Consider the following 12,005-nt stretch of genomic DNA (forward strand, 5'->3'; position numbering starts at 1 on the left):
GAGAGAGAGAGGAATGAGTGAAATGTTTTCAGAAATTATTAAGCCAATTTGTATACAATAAAATTGCTTTTTTTTGTCATTGAGTGTATCATTTCACTGTTAAAACAAAGACCAGAATGCCAGGTGCAGTCATACTATTTTGACTTTCAGACATTGGTCAAGTTTTCATCTCAATAATTGCCATTATTAGTGTATAAATGGATATAAATAATTGCATTTAAACAATTCACCAAAATCTTTTATATGTAAACAATACTGTTTTAAATGTTATTGGTTTTTCATCAGAAAACCCGGTTTCCATGTCTACCTGTATTAGTTTAAATGGCAATTTTGCCATTCGCAATATGGCGGACGCGCTGACATATCATATTGATTGGGCAACAAAGTGAATGTAGTGTCTACCTATATATGTCTATGGCTTTCAGAGTCAAAGACATCACTTTCAGTTATAGCAACAACAACAACATTTATTTATATAGCACATTTTCATACAAATAATGTAGCTCAAAGTACTTATAATGTAGCTCAAAGTGCTTATGTTATGATATGGCACCAATGATGATATCACTTCCGTTCCAGAAGACATCACTTCCGGTCTCGGGCTTTAAAGCCGCCATCTTTTTCTGTTACATTCAGTTCGGTTTTGGATTCAAACCTGTGAGCATCACAAGCAATTTCAACCCATTTGCAGCCAAGGCACAATATACGGGTGGTTGATCCAAACCTTTTTATATCTGTGGTCTGCTTTTGTGACATTATATATTGCTCGAGTCTGAAGAACCTTTCCATGCACGAGTGCTGGAGTGGACCAGGGATTGGGATTTTTCCTATCAGATCCCAAAGCAAAGTACACGTAGGGACTTTAGCTGCTGCATTTTGGACCACTTGATGCTATGGAGGTAGAAGAGACAAAAGTGCTGTCTTTGACACAATCCACTGCTGTTGCTGAGAAGTAATAAAAGCATAAACTAGTTTCTGTGAATCTATGAAGGAAAGTGTTGGTTAGAAAAGAGATATATTTTCTAAATGGAAAATTACATTTTACATTAACATTATTAATATGGTATTTCAGTAAAGGAAAGAACAGGATCAAATATCATTTCCAGATTACTGGCTGCAAAATGAGGACTGGTACATTTACGGTTGAACATAAAAATGGCATTGAATAGAATTATTTCTACAGTCCCTTAGAACTAATCAACAAAAGCTTTAACATCTCAGGTATATTCAGGCACTCGTGGTGCAGTTTTTATTTGTGAAGCAGCAGTTTCGCATATGTCTGTGTAACATCAGCATAAAAACTGATATTCCAGACCAGAGGTGTAAATAAATTGATCTTTGGGGTATCATCTAACTGTAAAACATAAGAGAGCAAAGAATGGAACTCTCTGCAATACTTTGAGTTACTATTGTAAAGTTCAATTTACAGTTGTCAAGGGTCAGAAATTCCCACCTCTCACAGACAGCACTTAAACTACTGCAATGCAAGTCCTGAAGGCTGGTTAATATTCTCCCTTCTGCTTAGCACAATGTCATGGTTTACAGTCTTCAAAGCTGTTCTCATATCCACTAAAAATAAAACATTCATGAGATCAGCATTAGCTACCTTCAATGGATCATTTTTCACTCTTTTCAGAGTAGTCTCAGTACTATGCAGGGTACTAAATCCTGTTTGAAATAATTCAGAAAGTTCATTTTAAAAACAAATAATTCTGAAATTGACTGAGCACCACATATTTAAGCATTTTAGGAAAAAAAGAAAGCAAGTCTGTAATTATAAAAAACTTTGGAGTCCTGGTTTGTTTTCTGTACATTAAGTTTAATGCAGGCAGTGTTGTAGGAATAATATCAGGTCCAAGGGAAATATTTTTTATTTTGGCAAATTAATGGCTCAGGGTAGAAACATTTACAGTATACTTACAAAGAATGTACAGATAGTATCTAATAAAAATGTTGTAGAACTTGGATTTTTACAGTATCACAAGTATTGTCAAGAATGAATTGAACAAAGCCGGCCTTTTGAAGATTGAAAACTATCAGGTGTAACCAGTAAGGGGCACCACAGAGCCCAAAATCCCATACACAATCAAACTCCTTACAACCATGGGTTTAACCAATGTCCATTTTGTTACTCACAGACTCAAATGGACACGTAAGCAAGCACAGTGACAGAATCAAACATACCGTTCTTATATAATTCTTTCTCTCTTCTTCTACTCATCCTAAGAGCTTTGTCCTCTGTCTCCCAATGCTGACTCTCTCAGCAAGGTGAAGCAGCTCCTTTAATCTTTGACATGGTGGCACCCATGGAACCCAGTAGGGTTTGGGACTCCAACTCCTATCATGCTTCGTGGGTATCCAAAATGAACCTGAAGCCCTTTAGCATATTTGGGAATGCTGCCCCCAGGCCTTTTAACGGACTGGCCTACCTAGTGGGGAAGGATTCCTGTTCCCTTTCGATTGGAAAGCCTCTCTTTCCAATCTTATTTAGTGTAGTGTAGTAATTGTTGTTGTTCAATAAAGAGTTGTTAACCTGGTGGCAGTTTGTTTGGTGTATGTGTTTAAATTACAGGAAAAAAAATAAGAAAACAAAAGAAATTGGCAGCAAGGATATGAGTTGAACCCTTAACAAAGGAGCCCTGTTTAAAATAATAATAATAAATAAAATAAAGACTGAAGGGGGAAGGGGACACCAAAGAAAAAGTTTCAAGAACGCTATCAACGTCAAGTGAATTGTGAGTTATTGAAATAGCATATCCTTGCCTGCTGAAAAAAAAGTTCAATTGAGATTGAAGCAGGGCAAAATGTCATTCACAGGAACCTTTGCCGAATTTGATAGTAGTATTGAAGACTGAGCAACTTACATGGAAAGAGCGTTATTGTATTGTGAAGCTAATGGAGTAGCAGATGAAAAGATAGTTTCTGTGTTACTGAGCGTGAAGGACACAAAGACATACAGATTGCTCCATAGTTTGTTAACTCCTACCAAACCAGCGGATAAAACATTTAAGGAGATTGTTGACATTCTACAAGAGCATTTAAACCCCAAACCGCTAGTATTGGCTGAAAGGTTTCGCTTCCACAAGTGGAATCAATCTAACAGTGAGAGCATTTCAGAATAAATGGTGGAGTTGTGCAGGCCTTCAGAGCATTGCCAGTTTGGAGCTGGTCTAAAAATTTGGATGTGGACTGCATACTGAAAGTATACAAAAGAGACTTTTAACAGATAAAGATTTAAAACTGGAACGTGCTTAAAACGTCGCAGAATGAATTGAAACTGCTGAAAACAATGCGACAGAAAGTGCCATTAACAAAGTGTTTGTTAGGCAGAAATGTTACCACTGTGACAAGCCTGCTCATGATTGTTGGTTCAAATATAAGGAATGCAGATGGTGTCATAAGAAGGGTCACATTGAGAGAGTGTACAGGGCAGAGAAAAACAGCATCGTTAGCAAAGATGGTGGTCATACAGTGAAGCGAAAGGTAACAAATGTGCATCAGATGGCTGAAAATGCATCAAATTCAAGTGACACTAGTTCAGACACTGCTGACCTGTCTTGCTTGGAGCTGTATGGCATCAGTGGAATAGATCACCCAATAATTTGGATATTTCCAGAAGTGGAAGGAGTTAAATTTAAAATGTAGTTAGACACTCAATCTGCTTTGTCCGTTATCTCTGCTGCTGAATACAAATGACTGTTTTCACATATACAACTTTAAAAGACTTCAGTGATATTAAAGACATACTGAGGACAAAAGTTGTCTCCAAGGGGCAAAATAACTGTTAATGTGAAACACAAAGATGAGCAGCAGTTGCTAGACTTGTACGTTCTGGAAAATGAGGGCCCAGCTTTATTTGGACAGAAATGGCTCAAGAACAACATACATCTAGACTGGCATGCTTTAAAAGCACTACAGGTGTCGCCAACAGTACTGATAAGGACACAAGTAAACATCTTGGAGGGATATGCTCAGTGTGAATCTGCTGTCATCTATGGAAAGAATTGGGCGCCAAAGGCACAGCTGCCAACTGTGATATTCTCTGGCGAATGCCAAATGAGCTGCATGGCGATGGGCTGTGATCACAGGACCCAGCAGAGGATGTTGGGTCCTCATGCCACCCTCATGGAGTCTGTTTCTGACAGTTTGATCAGTAACATGCACACCAGTAGCCAGCTTGAGGTCATTTTGTAGGGCTCTGGCAGTTCGCTTCCTGTTTCTCCTCTCACAAAGGAGCAGATACCAGTCTTGCTGCTGGGCTGATGCCCTTCTATAGCTCTGTGCATCTCTCCTTGTGTAACGGCCCATGTCCAGGTATCTCCTCCATGCTCTTGAGACTGTGCTGGGAGACACAGCAGATCTTCTTGAGGTGATAAGTATGGATGAGCTATCTTAGAGGAGCTGTGCAGTCTGAATTGGCTGCAGGTACCACCTCATGCTACCAGTGGTGACAAGGACACTAGTAAAATGCAAAACTGGAGAGGAATCAGTGAGGAAGAATAAGGAGAGAGCAACTGTCTGTGGCCACCACCTGTAAATCCATTCCCTATTGGGGGTTGTTTTGCTGTTGCCCATCCAGTGTGCCTGTTATCACTTTCATTTGCACCAAAGCAGGCGAAGTTGATTCACAATCGCTTATGCTTCCTAACTGGAGAGATTGATATTCCTGAAGCTTAATTGACTTGGTGTTAGACTGTGATGATTAAGTGTTCCCTTAATTTTTTTGAGCAGTGTATATAAGCAGTTGACATATTTCTATAATAATTCTGTTTATAAATAGATCATGTCCTGCGGTGGGTTGGCACCCTGCCCGGGATTGGTTCCTGCCTTGTGCCCTGTGTTGGCTGGGATTGGCTCCAGCAGACCCCCGTGACCCTGTGTTCGGATTCAGCGGGTTGGACAATGGATGGATGAAATAGATCATGTTATTCTTTTTCTTATTCAAAGTCTAACAAACAGAAACCTCCATCTACATAAAAGGTTAAGTAAAAGTAAAGTGAATGTCTTACCAAACATCTCATTTTTTTATGTTGCCAAAAGCAATGTTAATAATTATTTATTCATTTGCTTAACATGAATGAATCTATTTCTGTTCTCTTCCCCACCTACAGTACATTAAATGATATCTTTTATAGGGCATAGTGTACTGTTAAGCCAAGGAGCAAACAGAGTAAAAGAACCAAATCCCATTTTCACTGGAACCAGCTTGTCTAAAATGGAGTTTCCCAATATAGTGTAAAAATTACATTAAGCAGTGGATTGGAACATGTGTGTCACTTATTGTTGTCATAAAACAAAAAAAAGTCTAATAGATTTTAAATCTCAGAAACAAGTATAGTGTTCCCTCTTTAAAAGAGCAAGAGGAATATCAGTGGTTTAATAAAGAACCTCATAATAAAATAGATCAGGTTCACATAACATTGGTTACATATGATTCTGCAGAACAAACTAAATTCAAAGCTCCCAAAATGCTCTGCAACACATCACATTAGTCATTAATAAATAAAACTAACTCAACAGTAAAAATGCATTTCAATTTATCTATATAAATATTATATAAATATTACAGTTACTAACAAACAACATTAACGCAGCGGTAGACACAAACCAAGAAAGCAATGCTTTGCAACATTTGCTGTTGATTTAAGCAAATGATCAAAATCAACAAAATATTACCCTGACCAAAATCAATTCAGCTGCAGGCATTCAGATGATGAATAGTTATCAATAAACTCAGATTTGTATTCAGATCAGAACAGCAGATTATTACCAAGTCACCACATTGCTCAGATTTTCTTTTATTCTGAAGACTTTGAAGTAGCCTTTCTTAGTAATACAAGTTTATTGGCATACTATCAAGTTTCTGTTAAATAAAACAGACCTACATTTGTCCCAGGAATGATCCTGACCAACTTAGAAGATTTTCTTTTAGTGATCTAATATTTAAGATTGGCCCGTTTATTTTTTTAACCAAATTCCAGCAACACTATAATCAGAATGTCTGCTTCGAATTCATAAATACAGGGGCTATTTTTTTCCAGACAACACAAAAAAACACAACTACATTACTTTTATGATTAGTTAAAATATCTTATTTGTGTAGGTAACCATAACATTGTTTCAGTGTGAGGCATACCCAAAATATCGGTCACATGCAGTCTGGTCAAATGGTATAAAATACTCAGCAACATGACAACCCATTTCATTATTTTCCCATATTCCTTAAATACTTTTTGAGCTAAGATGCAGTAGATTTAGTTTTCAATTTACATCAACAAAGATCCCTTATGCTAAATTTAATACATATCCTTCTCAGACAGTGATTAGAAGCTGAATTTATGTTGCACATTGAAAACATTTTGGACACATCCTGAAGCTGGAAATTCACACTATTCAAGCGAAAAAAATGGTCAGGTTTTGTCACTTTAGATGAAAGTGAGAGCTACACCTTACACTCCACTAAATAAGTAATCTTTTTGTTAACGATGTCATTGATCACAGTATGTTAAATATTGTGTTCATAAGAATTGCTTATTAATTCTTAGAAATCACTTCATTTTTTTTGTGACACCCTACTGACCCACCCGAACAGGAAACCCCCACATATGATATACTGTTCAACTTATCTTGATGTTTAGTTGTGCAAGATGTCAAGGGATTCCCTCCCATTTTTGGCCATCTAGACCCGAAAAAACCCTGATTTTAGTTCAGTTTTGGACCATACCTACTGAGTAAATGGCCTGAAATACTTATGTCAATGGGATATTTCAGTTATTTGTTTAGTAGGTTTGCAAAGATTTCTAAAACCCTGTTCTCGCTTTGTAATTCTGGGGTATTGAGTGTTGCTTGATGTTGGGAAAAAATGAATTTAAATGATTTTAACACAAAGCTGCAACATAATAAATTGTAAAAAAGTGAAAGGGTCTGAATACTTTCTGAACATACTATATATATATATATATATATATATATATATATATATATATATATATATATATATATATATATATATATATATATTGTATATATATATATATATTCATTGTTGAAGACTGATGCTATATAATCAACTGTAAATCTTTTTGTCAACATGTAGCACTTCACTTTCATAAAGAAGATTCTTAAATTGCCACTATTAAGCTCCCTCTTTTTTTTAACCATATATAAAAAACAACATTTCAAAATGTGTTCCATGTCTTCTTCATTTACAGTCTCTGATACTTTATATTAAGAACTAAATGAAATCCCTTTTTCTTCTAGCTGTTTCTAGGTCACTGAGTCTTAAATATGTCTTTATGCAAATGTGATCACGTTTTTAAAAGACTTTTTCCAACATAATAGCACAAAATATATAATGATATTTTAGACACTTGTTTGTTTTATGTGTATTTTCTAAAATGCAGAGGATTAACTGAATTGCTGCACAAAGCATTTCTTCTTCAATAACGGTAGATGACACAAATCAGATATATTCACTCACTGCTGTAAGTAATCTTCTGATTTGTTATATAATGATAATAAATTATGGATGTTTTCTCAGGCTACATTGGCCCTATTTAAAGCTACTTGCAACTGTCTATTTCATTTCTTACGTCTCAAATTACTTCACCCCATAAACAAAGTTGACTCTTCTCTTTTGACAGTGGTGGAAGGTTAGGCTCTGGTCCATGTTTAGTAAACAATAAGTCTAAATTAGACACTTCTTAGTAAGTCTCAACTGGTATGGAATGTATTTTTTATCATTTAATTCAGTGGAAGCTTATTTCTTTACAAATCCTGATCAAGTATGTGTTTACTTTATTCTAGAACTGCTTCCTTCTTTCATGATTCCCTTTATGAAAATTCCTGATCTGTTGGTTTTCCTTTTTTTTTTTAATACAAGTGAAGAAAACTTGACTTTCTGCATTTAATGGGATTTCTGAGGCAAGACCCTTCCTTGAATTTGGAAAACTAAGCAATATGTGACAGCTAGAAAAGTGTTTAATGCAATGTACACTCTTCACGATAGAAAAATATCATTCTGTGTAATACTAATCGATGCTTTGAAATTTGTAGGTCAACAATGGCTTCACACTGATTACCATTATATATTTATTTATTTATTTTTTTTGTTTTTTATTTCGTCTTATACGATTTCTCGTATTAGAAATTTGTTAGTTTTCGCATACCCCTTGGGGTCAGAGCGCAGGGTCAGCCATTGTACAGCGCCCCTGGAGGTTAAGGGTCTTGCTCAAGGGCCCAGCAGAGTAGGATCTCTTTTGGCAGTGACGGGGATTCGAACCGGCAACCTTCTGGATACCAGCGCAGATCCTTAGCCTCAGAGCCACCACTCCACCCAATTTAATGAATCATGTCAGTTCCCTTGAGTTAAGGTATTAGTTACATTGCCTTGCGAAAGTATTCATCCCACTTGGTGTTTGTCCTGTTTTGTTGCATTACAATCCAGAATTAAAATGGATTTTCATTTGGATTTATGTCATGGTTTAACAATATAGTCCAAATTGTTGAAGTGTAATCAAATATATAAAGTATATAAAAAACAAGCAAAAACTGAAATGTTGTAAATATATATGTATTCGTCCCCTTTGCTATTAAACCCCTAAAGAAGAACTCGTCCAACCAAATAACTTCAGAAGTCACATAATTAGCTGACTAGAGTCCACCTGTGTGCAATCCAAGTGTCACATGATCTGGCGCATGATGTCTGTATAAAGAGACATGTTCCAAAAGGTCCCTGACACTACATCACCACTAAGCAAGTAACATGAAGACCAAGGATCATTCCAAACAGGTCAGAGACAAAGTTTTAGAGAATGATAGATCAGGATTGGGTTATAAAAAATACACCAAACTTTGAATAACCCACTGAGCATCATTATATCCATTATACCAAAATGTAAATAATATGGCACCACAACAAACCTGACATAAGAAGGCATCCCACCAAAAGTCACATTCCGTGCAAGGAGGGCGTTAATTCAAGATGCAACAAAGACACCAAGGATAACACTGAAGGAGCTGAAAAGATCCACAACGAAGATGGGAGCATCTGACTACGGAACCACTTTAAGCCATACATCCCAAAGAGCAAGGCTTTATGGAAGAGTGGCTAAAAAAAACAACAGTTTCTATCCAGTTCTCTTAGTTTTTTTTAAACAGCGCTTATCGTGATACTGGTCTGTTGCCACGTCTTGTTTTTCAATGTGCGCTTTTTTCTCTGTCTCTGTGTGTTTGTTTATTCACACCTTTCAAGGATATTCACAGCTTCTCTGCTTCTCATTGTAAAAACTTCCCTGAAGTACATTCTCCTTTAATGAAAGGCTCTATATAAATACAATTTATTATTATAGATTCTTAAACAAATACAGAATACTAATGCTTTATATTAACTTACTTTGGTTAAGTTGAAAGTTAGTTATATATGCAATGGACTTGCATCTGGTACAGAGTTAGTACCTGCCTTCTGCACATAGGACTGTTACAATCATTTTCTATCTTAAACGGGTCATGTAAAAAAATCTCTTCCTTCTTTTTATTCCATGGCAGAACAGCCATCATCTGTAGCACAAATAGCAATTCATCCTCTGTGCTCCGACTTTAAGCAATTTCTGCAGGACCCTGCAGAGCCTGGAAACCCATTAGGACTTGCTCAAGACTGTGCCAACATCTATCATGAACTGGCCAAACCTGTGCTGGTGATTCTCTAGCTGAGAGGAATGAAACTGGTAACTCTGGAGCTTGAAGACATTGTGGTACTAGCAAGGCTCGAGCAGAAAACTAAAAACTGAAAGCAGAGATAATATGTGCTATGGTGTAAACAGGATTGCAGCTCTGGCTAAGGTTTATTCTTTATTTAATGATTTTGTTGTTTTTCAATTTTTACTTTGTTTGCCTTATTAAGTTGTTGATTATGTTCATAGTTTTGATTTGTGTTTTTCTAATTTATGCAGTTTCATGATTTTTGCTTATTGTTAATAAAATACATTTTTCAGTGTTTAAATATTATGTAAATACCTTTTTTATCATCCTGTGTTTTTCATAGGTGAAGCCATAAGAGGTGGTGCCACCTTGACATCACTTCTAAAGGTCCACCATCAGTATTTATAATTGAGGCCAGGCTGACAGCCCCTCGGTGGTTCACTGACATTACATATTATTGTAAGAGTTGATTTTTAAAGTTCCTAGATGTATTGTTTCTGTGTTTTTTAATTCTTGGATTTTGAATTTGGACTAGTTTGCTGTGGGCTGCATTTTTAGGCAAACCCTACTGCCTTGGCTTGGGCTTTTATTATTTTTGCAATTTTTTGTTAAAAATTAAACAAATATCTTCTTATAAAGATTCTGTATTGAACCTGTCTATCATGCCAGATTTTTGATGGTTCCTGATGCTTGAGGAGTATTTTTGATATATTTTGGGGCATTTAAGGTATTTTTTAACTTTAAAGTCAGCTTCCTATTTTCAGCTTGTTTAGGCCAAATTCTTACTGTGGTGTTTGAGGTCAGGCTTTCTGGGGTGAGGCCTAGACTAGTGAGCATCCTGGCCTGGTTTGTGGGTCTTTTAAAGGCCTGACATTCTTTTTACTATTTTGTGTGGTGCTCATCACAATATGTTGTGGGAAATATGGGTCCCTGTCGACCCCTGAACCCACAAACAACACGTTCTGACACCAGGTAAAATATTAGAATTAATTTAAATTCTTCCAATAATGTGCACAAAGGACCTCCACCTCCACAATACACAAAAATAGACAATAAATCAATACAATAATCAATCACAATCCTCCACTCCCAGCAGCTCTGTTCCACACCCTCCCAACTAGGCTCAGTCTGCTGGGATTTCCCATAGTCTTTATATTCCTTGACCTGGAAGTGCTTCTGTCCCTCAGTCCATGTGATTTCATAGCACTTCCGGGTCAGATGAAAACTTCTTTTCTTCAGCCCGGAAGTACTTCATTCCTTCCATCTCCGTGATTAGGGAGTACTTCTGGACTACAATAAAAACCATTGTGCCTCCCTGCAGCATCCCCTGGTGGCCCCCACGGTATCCAGCAGGGCTGTGCAGTAAAACTCCATGGTCCATGATGCCCTGCTGGAATTTGGGGCACCTCCATGTTGTAGGGAGGACTCCATCTTGTGGCGTGGGGGTATTGGCTGGGATAAGCTGCCAGCCATATACAGTATCACAATGCTTACACATACATACACACAGGCTACAAAGAATAAAAAATAACAATGAAGCTAAAACAGAAAATGTAAATAAAATGAGCAAAATCAGAATCCATAGACAGTCAAAACACCCAGCAATAGATTGACATTCCAACTCAGCAAAAGCTTCCTGTTTTATTTATTTTGCCCCTCTCCTCACATAACTGCAGTGTGATTGAGCTGCAAAAGAGGGATAAACATTTATTAGGCAAAAGCAAGAACTAGGGCTAAAACTGCATAGCTAATCAAAACTATGTATTGTTCTTCACATTTTATGATCATTATTGCTTGTTTTTTGCATTAATTGGTTATGACTTTGCTTTGGTTTGTAGAGATTAGTTTAGCATGAAGATTTAGGTCTTTTTGATATGCAGCTTACCGAGCCAGACCAGTGAAGACATTTATCTCTGTAAAGCCAATTGGCTAGCACAGTTACAACTGTTTTTATTTATCTTTCTATTTTGTCATCTTAGAAGATATTATATTTTCATTAAGCCAGGCAACCCTTTTACTTCTGTGTTTCTAATTATCCTTTCAATTAGCAACCATCATTTTAATAGCTTGCCTCAGTCTTCCCAGTCATTTTGCCTAAATTGAGCTGAACAGAGAAACAAAAAACTCAGAATTATTAAATGACCAGAAAATAATGAGCTATGCAAGGACAGTACAGGAAAAAAGTCTAAAAGGGTAGCATGGGTCAACACACATTTAAAGAGAAATATAAAAAAGTCAACGCTAAAATAAAATCCTAAAATCATTGTCATAAAAAGGAATATTTGACGTTTTAAATTACCTGGTTA

Source organism: Erpetoichthys calabaricus, chromosome 12, assembly GCF_900747795.2.
Source record: "Erpetoichthys calabaricus chromosome 12, fErpCal1.3, whole genome shotgun sequence".
Lineage (NCBI taxonomy): Eukaryota > Metazoa > Chordata > Cladistia > Polypteriformes > Polypteridae > Erpetoichthys > Erpetoichthys calabaricus.